This window comes from Miniopterus schreibersii, assembly GCF_964146895.1.
Source record: "Miniopterus schreibersii genome assembly, chromosome: 5".
NCBI classification, from domain to species: domain Eukaryota; kingdom Metazoa; phylum Chordata; class Mammalia; order Chiroptera; family Miniopteridae; genus Miniopterus; species Miniopterus schreibersii.
Window position 1 is genome coordinate 32,476,844 of NC_138106.1, and position 17,370 is coordinate 32,494,213.

Sequence of the window (17,370 nt, forward strand, 5' to 3'; positions counted from 1 at the left end):
GTGGGCATGACAGGCAATATGATTGACACTTCTAATGTACCCATTCTATAAACACAGCAATCAAGGTTTTAAAAAGTCTGGTGATTAACCAAGCTTATACCATTAATGGTTGCCAGAGGGAGGACTCCAATCCATGAGTTCTGACTTTGTGAGCAGTGACCCTTCTATAATTCCTCTGGCATATTTCTTTCTGTGTATGCTGAGGCCAAATTCACTTGTTGAGCCACTACTTTACTCAAAAGCAACTGCAGCAAAAATTCTATTCAACAATAGCAAGTGAAAAGTAAAGAATCGAGGACTTTTCCAGCTATGTCCACACCCTGGAGCATAGTCTACTGGAAAATTTGCTCACCTAGTACAACAATAGATTCTCTCTAGTAGACATCTGCTCTTTTTCCCTCTTGATTCCTTTACCACGATCTCCTGCTTACACGCTAAGGAGAGAAAAACCTTTCATAGTTGTATCAACATATAGTTCTCACTAGCTCGAACATTGCCAGATGCCATTCTGGGAAGAGGAAAGCAGCTTGGGGGATACTAAGGCTCCCAGAATATCTGAAAAAAATTAAAGTTTCAAAAAGGAAAATGATGACTTGTCAGTGGGAGCAGAGAATTGGGCAGCATGGGATACAATCCCTTTTTCCGCTGTTCGGTAAAAAGTGTGTATATACTATTTGATTCTTTATAAAGACATGAGGCTTTAGTCTGTGTCCTTTCCCCAGGCCTGCAAGAAATTCTGAACTTTATGTTTTTAATGGGTTTGGATTAATGTTCACAAACAGAAGCTAGCTATTGAAAATTGAGAATGGAACATCACAATTGAAGTTACCTTAAAATACAAAACTATTCCTTAGTTATCCTCAGGCCTTGTGTCTTGGTGACTCCATGCCCATTATGTTGAAATATTGATTGAGGCTGTTAGGAGAGGAGAGACAGGTGCTTGTACTTAAGAAACTCAAGAAACCCCTTACTGACAAGTAATAGTGATTACAACGAACCAAGATTATCAGGTTAACAAACAAGTGCTTCCCTATGATTTCAGGGGGAGCAACAGGAATTTCATTAATGGCTCTCCTAATGGTTGACCCCTGTTTATCAAATTACCCACAGAGACAGTATGGTCCAATGGAAAAAGCATGGCCCCAAGAGTCTGAAAAACCTGAGTTCAAATCCTCGCACTGTCATTAACTTAGTTTCTCTTTCTGAGTTTTACTTTTTTCCCCTATAACAATGAGGACATTAATACTTATCACACAGTTGTCATAAAGTATGCATAGAATATACTAGAATGCTTGCTGAGAAAAAGAATATATAAAGGCTACTTCCTTCCCTTATGAAAAATCCTTATAAAACAAACTTCCAGAGGACAATTTGGCATCGTGATCATTACATCTGATCTCAGATTGTAACACCCAGCACAGAGCTATAAGCAACTAGTCCTAAGAGTATTTATACAAAAACAATTCTAATCCAGCTTACACAAAAGCTGGTGACAACTTTCCTTTGGACCTTTCTGCTTTTGAATAAAGTCAGTGAGGGTGTTTCTAAGCAACTCTTTGTTAGTGGAGAGTAAAAATCCCATCTCAGTGCTATTTTGTGCCATCTGGTCAGCCGCGCACCCACCTCTCGCTCCTCAGAACAGTTCTGTGCAGGGTAAAGTCTTTGAAGATCTGATGCTGGCACTCACTAAGAATTTTCATAATTTGCATTAGGAAATGCTTAAAGCCATAGACTTGGGTAATTAACTAACGTGGCATTGCTCAAAGTTCTGAGTGCAGAGACTTCATTAAAGGCAACGTTTCAAGTGTTTGCAAGGGGGAAATTGGAGTGAGATTTGACAGCTGAATTGAACAGATTGGAATATAGATGTGTGAGGGCAGAGGTGCCTAAGAAATGTTTCTAACCTCTGGGAATGCTGATCAAATCTATCATCTCAGCATTTCCTTCTGCCTTTGGTTTGGTGATGACACTCAGAACAGCTATGTAAACCTGCAGACAGGGGCTCTTTCGCACGGGCATAGACCTGATCACAGAACCACGGCAGAGCTTCCTCTGAATATGACATGTGTCTCTGAGAACCAATGGCTCTTAGATAGCTCCAGGACAAGTGTTTTAAGAAGTGTCCAGATCAATATTAGGTGGTAAACTCTTATATGCCAGTCAATCAACAAATATGCATTAAAGACCTAGTATTATTGGGAATGGGAGCAGGAGCACAAAGAGCAGAATAGGCATATTCTCATGACAAGGTAAGTAGGAAGACACAATCTGCACTCAGTTGGTAGTGAGAGATACATCCATTAACCACTTTTAGAGCTAAGAAGTGGGAATTCTTACTCATTGCTGAGAAAGAGGAAAAGAGGTCCAGTGGGAATTAAAATAGTCTTCTCACTGCACCATTAAGACCCCATGGTCTTATTAATCAATGACCTTGACCAAAAAATAAATTAAAAGGAGGTTTGGAAAATAGGACATGAAGTCTTAGAGATCTTGAGAAAGAAAGGAAAAGGAGATAAAGTTTTGATGTTTTTTTCTCCCCAAAAGAACATAAAATAGATGATTTAACAATCTCATGATATTATTCCAATCTGTAGCAGCTATCTACAAAAGATCTGTTTCTCAGACAACTCAGCTTCTAAACATTCTATCCTGTATAATTTCGTCAACCAGTTTCACCCCAATAAACTCATTAAAAAAGGGAAAAAATGCAAGTAAACATTATCAGTACCATAGTCAGTGGGCCAATCCAATCTGAAGGGGAACTTCAACATCACCTTATTCCAGAGCCTGGTACATGAAGGGCTTTCCTCACAGACATTGTCACCCTCTACCCTCACCTAATCTGATTTGGGTTTCAGGAGTCACTGTGGCAGCTCACCTTGTTATTCACAGTGCCCAGAAGGACCCAGGCAGACATGCACGCCTACACAGACCTGAGTCAGGTTTTCCAATATGAGTCGTGATTACACACTGCTCTCAGACAGCAGGAGATTATGGGTCTCCTGCTTGGCAGAGTCTCATTAGGTAATGAGAAAGGGAGCAGACCTAAAAAAATTAATAGTCAGTGATCCCTCAGTGTAAACTCCTCATCAACTACAGCAGACAAATTAATTTCCTACCTAATTGTGGAATGCCTTGATCACCATGCTAAGAAGTCCATGGTCTATCTTGGAGGCAATTAGGTACCATTAATGGATTTTAACAGGGAGGGATATTATCAGATGAGCATTGCATAAACACAAATTAGAGAATGAACCTGGAAGAAATACTAAAGAAAATACAGATCATTGCCTGGAAGGGGTGCCAGTTAGGAACCTATTTGAGTGATATAATCTGAGACACTGAAGTAAATGGCAGTCAGAGTAGAAGGGAGAGGACATCTTTGAGAAACACTTAAAGGGCAAGATTTAACCACAAAATGAAGGAGGGGAAAACTGAAGATGAGGCTATTTTGTCTAACTTAAGTACTAGAAAGGGTATATTGAGGGTAAAGATAATGTCAATGAAGAATCAGTTTGGGGTACAAAAGATAAACTCATACATAGTCTTTTGGGAAAGAGACCACTGTGGGCTAAGCTAGTAATCAGAAGCCACCCAGAATTGCCCTAAATGCCATGTCCCTACAGGTGAGGACAAGATATCAGGGACAGTTTTTTAAGTTTTCCTGCAGCTGAACATGCATCTTATACTAAGTCTGGTCAAGTCTGGTCAGGTGCTTTCTCCCTGTCTATTACTGAGCTTCAACATCAAAGTACAAAGCTGAGATTTCTTTTCCCCAAGACACTATAGAGTGTCAGTTATAATCCTTTAGTAACACTTATGTCCTTAGCAGAAGTAGTAGTAATGACTTAAACTTATAAAGTGCTTCACATTTTTTAAAACATTCTAACACTCATCATTCATTCAACAGCCCACCACAGGAAGTAACTTTAGTGACTAAGAGCATATGCTCTGGAGTCAGGCTGCCTACGTAGGCTCTGCCACACACTCACTGTGTGACCTTGGCAAGTTGCTTAACTTCTCTGTGCCATTTTCTCATCTCATCTATAAAATCTATGTAATAGTGTTGTGATAATGACCAAATGAATTCATTCGTGTAAAGTATTTGGGAGAGAATCAAATGGAATACAGGTAATTTGTATATTTTTTAAGTAAATCCTTAAGAACTTGGTTATTTATCTTTGTACCTGATTCCACTACTCCTTCACCCCCACTCATAACCACTGAAGTACTGAGGAGAGTACCTAGAATAAAGTGGACGCATGGAATGAATGTTTGCTGGTGTTTATTGTGTGTCAAAAAAGAGACATTAATAAAGTGCCAATTTGAAAAGAATGACTACCCCTTTGATGACCACAGAGGAGGCAGCATTTGTGCTGTGCTCAGATGAGTGAGTAAGATCTGATGTTATGTTACGTGTTCCCATAACAGTCAGGGGACATAGGCAGAGTAGGTTCTATCATCTGCAATTTACAGACGACACTTTGCTACGGCAAAGCCTGAAGGTGAGGTGTGCCTGAGGTCACACCACTATAAGACATCAGTGGGTTAGAAACAGAGTGCACCCGGCCACCCGGCCAGCTCCATCTGTGCGGGCCTGCACAGACCCGGCAGCTTCCCGGACAGCCTGTTCAGCATGCCTGACTCTTAGTCTGTGTTATGAGCTGTAAACAAACTGAATAAAGTTCCTCTCCCATGGCTGCTGAGTAAATGACCATTGTATACCTCATGTTCGGGCATCTGCTTTGCAGCCGTCACTGGTGATGAGATTAAAGCCCAGCGCAGAGCAGATGGCCCATGTCGGCATTGTGGCTGGCACTCATTAGGCTCCCCTGCGTCCCGGAGATGCTAACGCCCGCAGCAGGCAGCGTAAGCAACTCCTCCTGGGGCGGCAGCGATGGGAGACATGCCTGGGCACCTGCAAATCAGGGGCACCCGGTCAGCGCTCCGTGAGAGAACCTGACATTTAGAAATTCAAAAGGCTGCAAAATAGCCTTTATAATAAATATCATATTGTGAACTCCCTCTTGCTAGTTTTATGGTTGAGCATTATTTTTCGTTTCCACCACATATTGGGGGTGGGAAGCACCATCATCTTTTCAGGTTTGGAGCCTTGAAAAGTTATAATGTTAGGATTTTAGTTTAAAGCTTAATATGGAATGGTAAAATTCACATTAGTATCTTAGGAAGACTTTGTCTTTTGGTTGAGGTTGTTTTGATAACAAGAAATTTAAAATTTTAACCCCAGTTCTATTATAGCTACCTTTTCTTATCAAACAAGTAAAACAAAATGCCAGTATTATTGCTGCTATTTTTGGTTTTGCCCAAACTATTTCAAAAATTAATCAGTTTACATCTACAACACACCCTTCTGCCAAACTTCACCCAACACTGCTGTCAATGCTAGAGGAACTCCTCAAGATTAGCCTCATGCCTGAAGTATCCTGTTTCAAAATTTTACCTACAGCTGATTCTGGGAGGTAATTTTTCTTTCTTCCTTTGTTTTCCTTTGTACCTAACCAGAATTTCCTAAATTTTCTTCTCTAAGAAGGAAATAAATTTAAGGACAAAAGAGAAACAAAGACTCTGGCAGAAAAGTATAGAGGAGATGGGCAAGGATTGGTATAGAGAGGTAAAGGCTTTAAAAATAGCTATTGTGCTATGCTGATTTACATAACAAATATAATCTCCAAATAAAAATGTTTATAAGCCAAATTCTTCCTTAGAGATAAGTAACAAGTAGAAAAATATGCAAATATTGGTCATAGAAAGGATGTTTATAAAGAAGATGTTTAGGGTTTACTTTTTTACTGCTTATACCATATTCTGATCAACGTATTATCTAATAATTTGACTTACTAATAAGAATGTGTGACAGTTGAAATTCTGGGCTTTAGAGCCCTAACATTAAGACATTGGATGATTCCCTTAATCCCTTAAATGCAATGAAAATGGGAAGGTATGAGACCTTCAAGATAACATACCTTTAATTTCTCAGATACTTTAGTTGTGATATGGACAGTGTCTCTGGGTCTGCATTAACTCTGAGTCTAAATGAGCTTTAACTTACTTTTGAAGAAAACCTTCAAACCTGGACGGAAAAAGCTAAAAATAAATCATGGTGACCGATACTCTTTAATTCCCGTGTCTTGCCCCTATGATATCCATGTTTTAAGGCCATTTCCTGTGGTGCCAGAGCCTGTTATGTATTCTGCTCAGGTCATTGCCTAGAAACAGCAACAGAGTCCAATATTATGTTTTTACAAACACAGAAGAAATAAAATGGTATTCCCCTTATGCAATGCCATTTCCCCATAAAGCTTTCGTAACAGATATTATTTACCTGAGTCAACATTTGCTTCCAGTCTATCTATATCCTATTAGTTCTGGTTTTGATTATACAAAACAAAAGATAGTTCTTCATGTGGGAAAGAGCTGTTGAATGGCAAATATCGCTAATAAGGCTTACCATTTTACCTCATGACTCAATATAGACAGCCTGTGTCTCTGATCTGCTAAACAAATCCAGCTCACCTATGAAGAGCAGGATGCATTTACACAAGCACAGCACAGCGGACAAACAGTTTCACATCCCTCAGGTTCAACAAGTATTCTTCCCGAGAGCCCACTAGTGCTGGGAAATACACCAAGCACTGGAGAAAAGCTTTAAAAATATAAACAAGATCCCTATTGACTTGTGTTGAAGCTTTGATTGACAAACACACACAATAAACAGATAAACAAATACACAAAGTAACTTTAGTTATGAGAAGGACAAGAAAGAAAAACTTTTAATGGTAGAAAATAATTGGGGAAAAGAGGAAAAGCAAGGAAGACTCTTAGAAAGAGTGGCGATTCAAAGCCTCTCCGAGGCATGACACTGAGCTGAACACAGAGAGATGAGAAGGGTTTGGCCAAGCCAAGAACAGGGAGCGGAGCATCTCAGGGAGAGAAAACAGTCTGTGCAGAGGCCCTGAGAAGATGTGGCATGTCCAGTGTGGCTGGAGGAAGAAGAAACATAATGTCAGAGAGATCACACAGAGCCTATAGAGAGTTCAGATTCCAAGAGCAATGGAAATCCATTAGCAGTTTTAAAGCAAGGAAAGGCTTAGTCTAATTTCCCTTTTTAAATACTTCTCTAACTGCTGTAAGGTATAGGTGATAGGGGAAAATCAATGAAACAGACACCAGCAATGAGGCTGTTACTGAGGCGCAGATGAGAGAAATGTTGTTGACTTAAACCAGGGTTATAGTAGGAGTAACAAAGAGAACTGATTAGAAAGATATATTCGAAATAGAGACATAGAATATGGAGATTATCTGAATGTGGGAAAGCATGCTGAAACAGCAAAAGGAATCCAAGTTATTCTGAAGGGGGTTTGGGGGGGATTGTTGTTGTTTTTAAATATATCTTTATTGATTTCAGAGAGAGGAAGGGAGAGGGAGAGAGAGAGAAACATCAATGAAACACAGTCATTGATCGGCTGCCTCCTGCACTCGCCCTTCTGGGGATCAAGTCCGCAACCTGGGCATGTGCCCTGACCAGAATCAGACCGTGATCTCCTGGACCATAGGCTGATGCTCAACCACTGAGCCACTCCAGCTAGGTGATTCTGAAGTTTTTGGCTTGAGAAACTGGAGTCTGAAGTTCAGGAGATAAATCTAGAGATATAAAATTGAGGATCACGTAGCTATAAGTGGTATTTAAAGCCATGGAACTAGATGAGGTCATATAAATAAAGAAGAGAAGTTGCTTCAACATCTGGAGAACAGATAGTGACTGAGAAGCCACCTAAGGAACCTGAGAAGAAAAATCAGAAGGTGGAAGGAAATCCATCTGACGTAGTGTTACAAAAGCCAAAAGAAGAGAGTTGCTCAGGAAATTAGTCAACTACATTGAATGATGGTAAGAGTTCAGGTGAATTTAGAATAAAGGCCTGTACATTGGATCTGGCACCTTAGAAATCATTATTGACCTTGACAAGAGGTTTTAGTGAGAGGTGGGGATTAACATTTGATTGGAGTCTATGAAGACTGAATATGAAATGAGAAACAGAAGACAGTACACCCAACTATTTTGGAAAGTTTTGCTGTGTCGATGAACAGAAAAATAATGAGGTAGCTCATGGGAAATGCAGGATAAAGGGGGAAAATTGGTTTGTTTTTTAATATGGAAGATTCTAGAATTCTGCTAATTAGAATGATCAAGTAAACAGGAGGAGAGGTGGAGGATATCTGAAGGACAGAAATCTCTGGGAGGATAGGAAAGAGCAGGATCCTGAGTGAGAATAAAGGGGAAATCTTGGGCCATGCATTCTATGAGGAAAAACAGGAAAGGTGAAAACAGGCAGATGTCGGCAGGTCTATAGATCTGTGGTGGAAAAGGCAAGATCATCAGTTAGAGAATCGGGAACTGTGGAAGGTTTGACAAGAGAGGTGAAGATATGAATGAATTGTTTCAAAGAGAGAGAAATTGAACTCACTAGGGAACTATAAGTAGTGGTTGAATGCCATTTGAAATTTGCAGTCATTATTTAATGAGAAGCCAGTAAGTCAGACTTTGTGATTTTCTTAAGTTTGGTTGCCACTGTATGGGAACAGAAAAGGTGGATAGTCGTTTTGACCCAACGTTGGGGTTTAGTCTGACAATGAAGGGAAAGTGAAACAAAGGAGTTAAGAGTGTCTGCAAGGGTGAGATACAGTGAAAGACCATGAGATTAATTTAGGTAATGACAGAAGTAAAGAGAGGAGGTGAGCTGTTGATAGATAATGGGAAGAGATAGTATCATTGGGTTGGGCGACTCAATAAGATAAAAAAAAAATTGATGCAGAGAGAGTCTTGGAACAAATAAGCTTTGGAACTGTGTTCATTGACCAGGGAGTAGGATGCAAGAAATCAAGGTTTCTGAGGTGGTGCATTTGCTGCTGCTGCTGACATTTAGGGTGTGACCATATGAGTCAGTGGCTGAGGCAGAGAGGAAGATTAGACCCTGTCTTTGGATCCTTAGCATTTTCTCATAGGGAACCAAGCCACAGATACCACTGTGGAGCGGTGGTGGGACAAATCTTTGATGTGGAAGTAGAAAACCGTGGGTCACACTATGCTTCCACATTTTTAGGTGGCATGACTTGCACACCTCAGTTTCATCATCTGAAAAGTAGGGACTAATAATAACAAAGTCAACACACAAGGTTATTCTCACTTTTAAATAGTGACATATTATCAAACTCATTTTAAACCAAGAAACCACTATAAAATGCAAATCATGATTTAAAGTATTTTATAGGTAAGGAAAGCAAGGCTCAAGGAAACAAAATGATCAAGGATAGACAGTAAATGAAGGAGCCAGAATTAAACTCCTATTATCTGATTTACAATCCAGTGTTCTTTCCAACCCACCATTTACCATTTTGCAAAACACAAAATCTAACTCCCATTTGTTAAAAACAAATGACTTTGCATATTTTGATCTTTGTGCAAATGAACTCATTATAATAAGAAGCACGGTGGTACACTAAATTATAAATTAATTTTTCATAAATTGTCACCCCCAAAGCAGACATTCTTAATACCCTACTATTATAACACATTAACTCCTAGGATCAATGAGTGAAGATCAGCACAACTAATTATTTTGATTATTAATGTTCAATGCAGATCATAAGATTTATGTGAATGCAAGAGCAATCCACAATGTGAAGCTGGGCATTTTTCTGGGTTTGCAATGCCAGAACAACATGCATATATTAAAACTAAACGCTACCAAAGTAAAATAAAATAAAATAAAATCTCTCCCTTGGCCCAGAGCATTGTATTATCCACAGGACAAAACGAAAGTAGAAGCAAAGGGTGTTTAAATAGTAATTTAACTCACTCAGATAACCGAACCTGTATAAGTAAAGTGTAATACTTCCTGTGACTCTATGAAAACCAATCAATGAGAATAATAAACTAAATTTAGAACAGTGAGAAAGAGAAATAGCATGTTTATCACTCTTCTTTCATATCTGGAACGCAGAATGTAGTACAGGAATCCTAAGTAAATCACAGCGTGAGCACATCCACCTAAAATCGTACCCACTACTCGTAAGTTAGCTTTCGCTAATCAGGTCATGGCGGTTGTACTGTCTCAGAAAGGAGGCACAGAAAAAAAATAATCATCCCAGGTGTGACACTGAGCACTGACCCCTAGAGTCCACTCTTTTCCAAAGGGCACTGTTGTGGCTACCACACTCCACATGTGTGTTATCAACTGAACACTAATAAAAGAAGCTGACCGTCTGCCAACTGCTCTAGCCCCACTTTTAAGAGATGGGGGTGAGAATAGACTTGTCAAGGCTTCGCTCCTTTTCTGTTTTATAAAATAAAACTACCTCCCATTTCTTGTTGGTTTTTCACATTCTGCTTTTTTTTTTTCATTTTTCTAAAGGGAGCATGAGAGGAGTTAAGGACACTTTAGTAAACACTATGCAGCTTGCCTTCTCCCCAACCTGCCAATTTCTCCTCCCGCCACCCCACCAACTTCCCCTTCAGCAAACGTCAGAGCCGGGCTTCTAGACCAGCTCTGCTAGAATCTCTCTGGTTGTGTCTTTGTGTGTGTGGCTGTGTGTTTGAGGGCCAAGGCTGAAACTGTATCCTTTCTCATTTTGTTCCAAGCGACACTTTTATTAATCACTTTGCCTGTTCCCTAGTCCAGGGAACACCCCTTGAAAATTGCTATTCGCAACCCCTTCTCAGTTCATCAAACCCAATCCTGTCTCTGCTTCCCTCGTGTTTAATTGAATGCCCTTTCTTCTGCTTCTACTGAGAAGGTGGCAGTTCTGAGACACAAACTACCCTATCTTTCCTTCTCTAAATATTCTATTCTATACTCTACCTTCCTCTGTCCCTTCTCCCTCCTTCTTGACATAAGACCTTCTTCCTTCTGCAGCACACCATCCCTACGACACACCCAATGCTTTTCTTCCTTTCCCCATCTACCTCTGTACATCTCCACTCCCCTCTGCCTCTCCAAATGTTACTGAAACATAAAAATTTATCTCAAATCCCACCTCCTGCATAAAATCTCTCACCTCCCCAGAAAAAAGAGACATTTCTCTTCTCCAGATTCCTATGAAAAATATTTTTATATAAGTGATTTGGCAATTGAGTGCCTTGTGACAACTGCATTGTTATTTTGAATTGCTTTATTTCATATTTTATTATTTTTTTTAAATATATCTTTGTTGATTTCAGAAAGAGGAAGGGAGAGGGAGAGAGAGAGATGGAAACATCAATGATGAGAGAGAGTCACTGATCGGCTGCCTCCTGCACGCCCCTGACCAGGGATCGAGCCCGCAACCCAGGCATGTGCCCTGACTGGGAATCGAACCACGATCTCCTGGATCCTAGGCTGACGCTCAACTGCTGAGCCATGCCCAGCAGGGCTTATTTTATTTTATTTTTATATTTTGTTATTTCTGCCTTGTCTCCCCATGTGTTGCAAAAAGAAACACAAACCAAATTCTTCAAAAGTGATTATCTGTGTGACACTCTTGAAGAAATGCCAAAGGTAGGAACCTATTTTCAAGGAGCCAGTGCCTCAAACATCCTCTTCATCTGCAAGCCTTGTGAATGGGACTAAAGGTTAGGGCTTGTTTTCTGATTTAGGATCAGGTGCCATAGCTATGCCTGCTGTTCCCACCTCCACCTTCCCTCTCTCCAGAACCACAAAAAAATGGGCCAATCCATTGGACAGGACTTTTGTCCAGACATTTTCTCCTTTGATCTGATCATTCGCATCACCATGGGCTGCAAGTGTCCACATTCAATTTGGTTGATGCCCAGTCTGATTCCTGCAGAGTCAGATGACAGCTTCTCCCATTACCCACTGCATGCAGATAAGGAATTTAAGTACAGACAGATCCTGCGCAGAACAGTTTATTTCATGATTCTTTCAGCTGCTCTTCACTAAGCACCTGCTTGCCCTTGGACCTCAAGCCTTGATGCCTGGGCCATCTGCTTCCCCTCTCTCTTAAACCCAGTTTCCCCCAACTCATGTGCTGCTTCAGTTAATGAGTCAGAAAACAGAACCAAAAGCACTGTGGGAGGTGTGGGCTTTAAAAGGTCAAAAAGCATGGCTCCCAGGATACCTGCTTTGCCATTTCACTTCTCTGCGGGAGCTCTGCCTTCACCTGGGAGAGGCTTCTAGAGCATTCACTTCTCTGGCAGCAGAGCCGAGTTTCCTCCTCGCTCATCCCACTGCCCTGTGTCTGAATTCCTTGCACATAAACAAGGACAGTAATGGAAGAGCTGTGTCTCTAGCTCACAGAACAAATGAAAAACTAAGACAGGCTCATCAATTCAGTGTTTCTAATTTTCACACATTTCTCTTATTTTTTACATGAGTGAACCCTGAAAGGGAGAACACCCAGTGATGTACTAACATTGAACAGCAGAGTGACAGCAACATCCAGTTTGCCCACTGGGTCTGTCTCATGTTCAAAGCAATACAAGCCCAGCAAATGCCACCTGATCCCTCCCCAAGGAAGAAGTTGCATTTATACAATCCGTGAACATTGCACGGACCTGCAGGATGATGCTGAAAGTAACCTGCCACCTGCAGTGCAAAGACATCTCAGTTTTCCAAATGCCGCAAAGACTCCATTCGTTTTCCAAATGTGCTTTCCTTAATTGACCTTATCAATTTTCGCTCTAGCTTTCGCCCCTGGTATGCAGGGTCTCTAATTAACCTTGAATTCACTGGAACCATTTGCTTTTTTTGACCATTATTTTCCCATTATAGAATATATCATATGAATGCCTTTTCAGGTTCACAAGAATACAGAATGCTTGCACCGCTTAATGAAGGCACATTTGATCATGTCTCTGAGGGTTTGTCCCTGCATGATCTGTTCCTACACCAGCTCAGGGGGGTGATGGGAAAGACAGGCGCCTCTCTGCTGGGGCGGGATGGAAATGAGATCTGACCCAGCTGAATAACCTGAAAGATGGTGCAGTTTGTGAAAGAAATGAGATCCAGTGTGTAATGCAAATAATAACTATGAAGAGAGATATCAAATCCAACCAGTGGGATATTTCAAAAGGTGAACAGGGAATACAAATCAGAAAGTTTTTGTATTAGCAGTTAGCAACAATAGTCAGAAGTCCAGGCAGAGAGTACAAGAACCCTTGATTTGGTAAACATGTTCTTTCTTCCCAAATTTATCCAAAATTTCAAAGAAATTCCAATCAAAATCCTAAAACTTTTAAAACAAATCTGGCAAGCTGTTTCTAAAGTTCATCTGGAATAATAAATTCTGAATAGCCAAGAAATTTTTGGTGGGAAAATAAAATGATGACTAGTTCTCTCATATACTAAAATGTATCATAAAGCTGCAGTAATCAAAACTTTATTGATGCCAAAATAAGAAAACTATAATCGACCAGAGTATAATTTAGAAACAGATCCATGTATTATGTAGGAATTCAGTCTCTGATAAAGTTAGCATTTAACAGAAAAGCATCTGTACAGAACTCAGTCAGAGGGCAATGTAATTGATTGTCCAAATCAGAACAATTTGAGAGTAAAAGGAAGCAGCAATGAGATACTGGAACAAGAGCCAAAAAACTGGACTGTCTTAGGCAAATTCAGACGTATGGTTATGTAGTTACCTATAGGGTTGTCCCTGCAAAATTATTAATACCTCCCGTTCCACTCTCAAAGGTGTTCCAGGTTGGGCACTAAATTCGACAGTTGCCCTTATTATAGGGTCCTGGTCATCAGGCAGCTATTCAGGACCCAAGATCCAGGCCCTGAGAGAGGCTGTGACTAGAAGAACTCAGGCCCCTAATTCTCAGGCAGGATCAGAAGATAATATTTAGGTTACATCTGTAGAAATTTGGGGATAAGCATCAAGGCAGAAATCTAGTTTTAATAACTTAGAAATACAAGAAACAAAAGCATCAAGGTGCCAAGTTTTGAATAGGAAAGGCTGCCTCGAGTCAGGAGGGGCCAGAAGGCAGAAACCAAGTGTGGCAGTGTGCAGGGGCCAGGAACCAGGAACCAGGCTGGGCCTAGCACAGTTTTTACTCAATTACTTTTAATTACAAGTGTCCCAAAATTTTAGTAAAATTTTTGAGACAAATTGATTATTATTTTTGCCAACATGAAAAAACAAACCACCATAAAAGGGTTCTCGGTATAAAAGCTCCAGAGGATAAAATAAGATAAAACATGTGAAAGTGTTGCAGAGGGTTAGCAAGCACTCCAATGGTGTCCAGGTACATTTTATTGCCACTGAAATTACATAGAGCATTTATAGATGGACACTTCACATGCATTATCTCATTTAACCACAGCCACCACTCCAAGTAGGCTTCATTAGCTTCATCTAACCAAGGAAGCTGAGGCTTCCAGGAAAGACACTCCACACCATTGCTGAGTGGCAGTCAGAACCCAGGGCTGTTTAGCTCTTAGCCTTTATGTCTCATTGGTGACCAGGATTACTCTTGGGTACATAAATAGAGATGTCTATAAACATAGGGTAAGTCCAACAGACACTTACCCTTGGGAAAAACCATTGCACAAAATCTAGTCAGAGATTTTAAGAGCATACATAGTCATTATATTATAATTGTGTGTTTGCTTGATAATTTACCTGTGCTTGCCTGATAACAGCAAAATCACTTGTTAATCTTAGAATCACCCTTGCCTCCTCTTTTTCTCACACACTCTACAATCAACACTCAGCAAATCCTGTCTGTTCTACCTTGAAAATATACTCAGCACCTCCACGGCTACCGGACTGCTCCTCAAGTCCATCAGCTCTTGTCTTGCCTCTTTCTACCACTTCAAAATAGGGCTCCCTGCTTCAACCCTTGCCCTCCACAGTCTATTCTCAACACATCAGCCACAGTGACTCCAGGACACTCTACAGTGATCACAGTCCTGCAGTGACTCCCCATTTCACTCAGAACAGAAGTCCTGCCTACTAGCACCTTTGTGGTCTGGCTGCCTCCTAATGTTCTCACTCACCTCCAATCACTTCCACCTAATTCTGCTACATACACATTTGCATTATAGCTGTTCCTCAAAAACAGTGAGTATGGTCCCCTCGGCATTTTTGTGCTTGCCATTCTCCTGCTTGGATATGAAATCTCTTCCCTCCTTAACACTGGCTCAACCTTTCCCACCTCAAGTCTTTACCAAAATGTGAGTTTATCAATGAGGCTCCCCTGACTGTCCGTGCTCCCAACGCATCACCTGCCTTACCCTATGCAACATCCTCCGAGGCACTGATCACCACCTGACACAATATATGTATAGTCTTATTTATCTTTATCTCTTTTTTTAATTTTATTTTTGTTTAAAATATTCCAGATGTCCCTTTTTCTCCCCAATGACCTGCTCCACCCCATCCCATCCCTCTCCCCAGTCCCTCTCCCCACCACTGTCCAAGTCCTTGGGTTGTGCATATGTACCTATAAATTCTTTGGTTACTCTCTCCCCCTCCACCCCCCCGCCCTCCTCCATCCCTCTGACACTCGTCAGTCTCATCTATGCTTCCATGTCATTGAATCTATTCTGTTCATCAGTTTATTAAGTTCTTTAGATTCCAGGTATAAGTGAGATCATGTGATGTTTGTCTTTCTCTGCCTGGCTTATTGCACTTAGCATAATTTTCTCTAGGTCCATCCACACTGCCCCAGAGGGTATGAGATTCTTCTTCTTTACAGCTGCGTAGTAGTCCATGGTCTAAATGTCCCACAGCTTTTTTATCCACTCACCTACTGATGGGCATTTGGGCTGTTTCTAGATCTTAGCTATTGTAAACCGTGCTGCTATGAACATCGGGGTACATGTATTCTTTCTGATTAATGTTTCAGTGTCCTTAGGGTATATTCCTAGGAGTGGAATCACTGCATCAAAAGGAAGCTCCATTTCTAATTTTTTCAGGAACCTCCATACTGTTTTCCATAGTAGCTGCACCAGTCTGCATTCCCACCAGCAGTGTACTAGGGTTCCCCTTTCTCCACACCCTCCCCAGCACATGTCGTTTGTTGATTTGTTGATGGAGCCATTCTGACAGGTGTGAAGTGACACCTCATTGTGGTTTTAATTTGCATCTCTCATTTTCTCATGTGTCTCTTGGCCATCCATATGTCCTCTTTGGAGAAGTGTCTATTCAGGTCCTTTGCCCATCTCTTAATTGGGTTGTTTGTCTTCCTCTTGCTGAGTGCTATGAGTTCTTTGTACACTTTGGAAATTAGCCCCTTATCAGATGCATCCTTGGCAAATATGTTTTCCCAGACCATGGGGTTCCTTTGTATTTTGAGGCTCTTTTCTTTTGCTGTACAGAAGCTTTTTAGTTTGATGTAGTCCCATATGTTTATTTTTTCTTTTGTTTCTCTTGCCCAGGAGATGTATCAGTGAAAAGTCCACTACGTGGGATGTCTGTGACTTTACTGCCTATGTTTTCTCCCAGGATTTTTATAGTTTCGTGACTTACATTTAAGCCTTTTATCCATTTTGAGTTTATTTTTGTGTATGGTGAAAGTTGGTGGTCTAGTTTCATTTTTTTGCATGTATCTGTCCAATTTTCCCAGCACCACTTATTGAAGAGACTGTCTTTACTCCATTGGATAATCTTGCCTCCTTTGTCAAATATTAACTGACCATAGTGGCGTGGGTCTATTTCTGGGGTCTCTGTTCTGTTCCATTGATCTATATGCCTGTTGTTGTACCAATACCAGGTCATTTTGATTACAGTGGCATTGCAATACAGTTTGAAGTCCGGTAATGTGATCCCTCTAACTCTGTTCTTTTTTCTCAAGATGGTTGCAGCTATTCAGCATCTTTTTTTGTTCCATATAAATTTTAGAAATGTTTGTTCTAGGTCTGTGAAATATGCTGTTGGTATTTTAATAGGAATTGCATTGAATTTATAAATTGCTTTGGGTAGTATGGACATTTTAATGATATTAATTCTTCCAATCCATGAGCATGGTATATTCTTCCACTTGTTTAAATCTTCTTCTATTTCTTTTTTCAGTGTCACGTAGTTTTCCGAGTATAGGTCTTTTACATCCTTAGTTAAGTTTATTCCTAGGTATCTCATTTTTTTAGTTGCAATGGTAAATGGTATTGCTTTTTTAGTTTCTCTTTCTGAAAGTTCATTGTTGGTGTATAAGAATGCCATTGATTTCTGGATGTTGATTTTGTATCCAGCTACCTTGCCAAATTCATTTATCAAATCTAGTAGTACTTTGATGGAGTCTTTAGGGTTTTCTATGTACAATATCGTGGCATCTGCAAATAATGATAGTTTTACTTCCTCCTTTCCAATTTGGATACCTTTTATGTTTTCTTCCTGTCTGATGGCTATGGC

At 40.4% G+C, this 17,370-nt stretch overlaps 1 protein-coding gene across 2 annotated transcripts in view; it reads left to right on the forward strand.

Annotated features, from left to right (window-relative positions):
• Positions 1-17,370, forward strand: part of KCNMB2 (potassium calcium-activated channel subfamily M regulatory beta subunit 2) — a 206,090-nt gene that overhangs the window by 138,710 nt on the left and 50,010 nt on the right. The window lies entirely within an intron of this gene.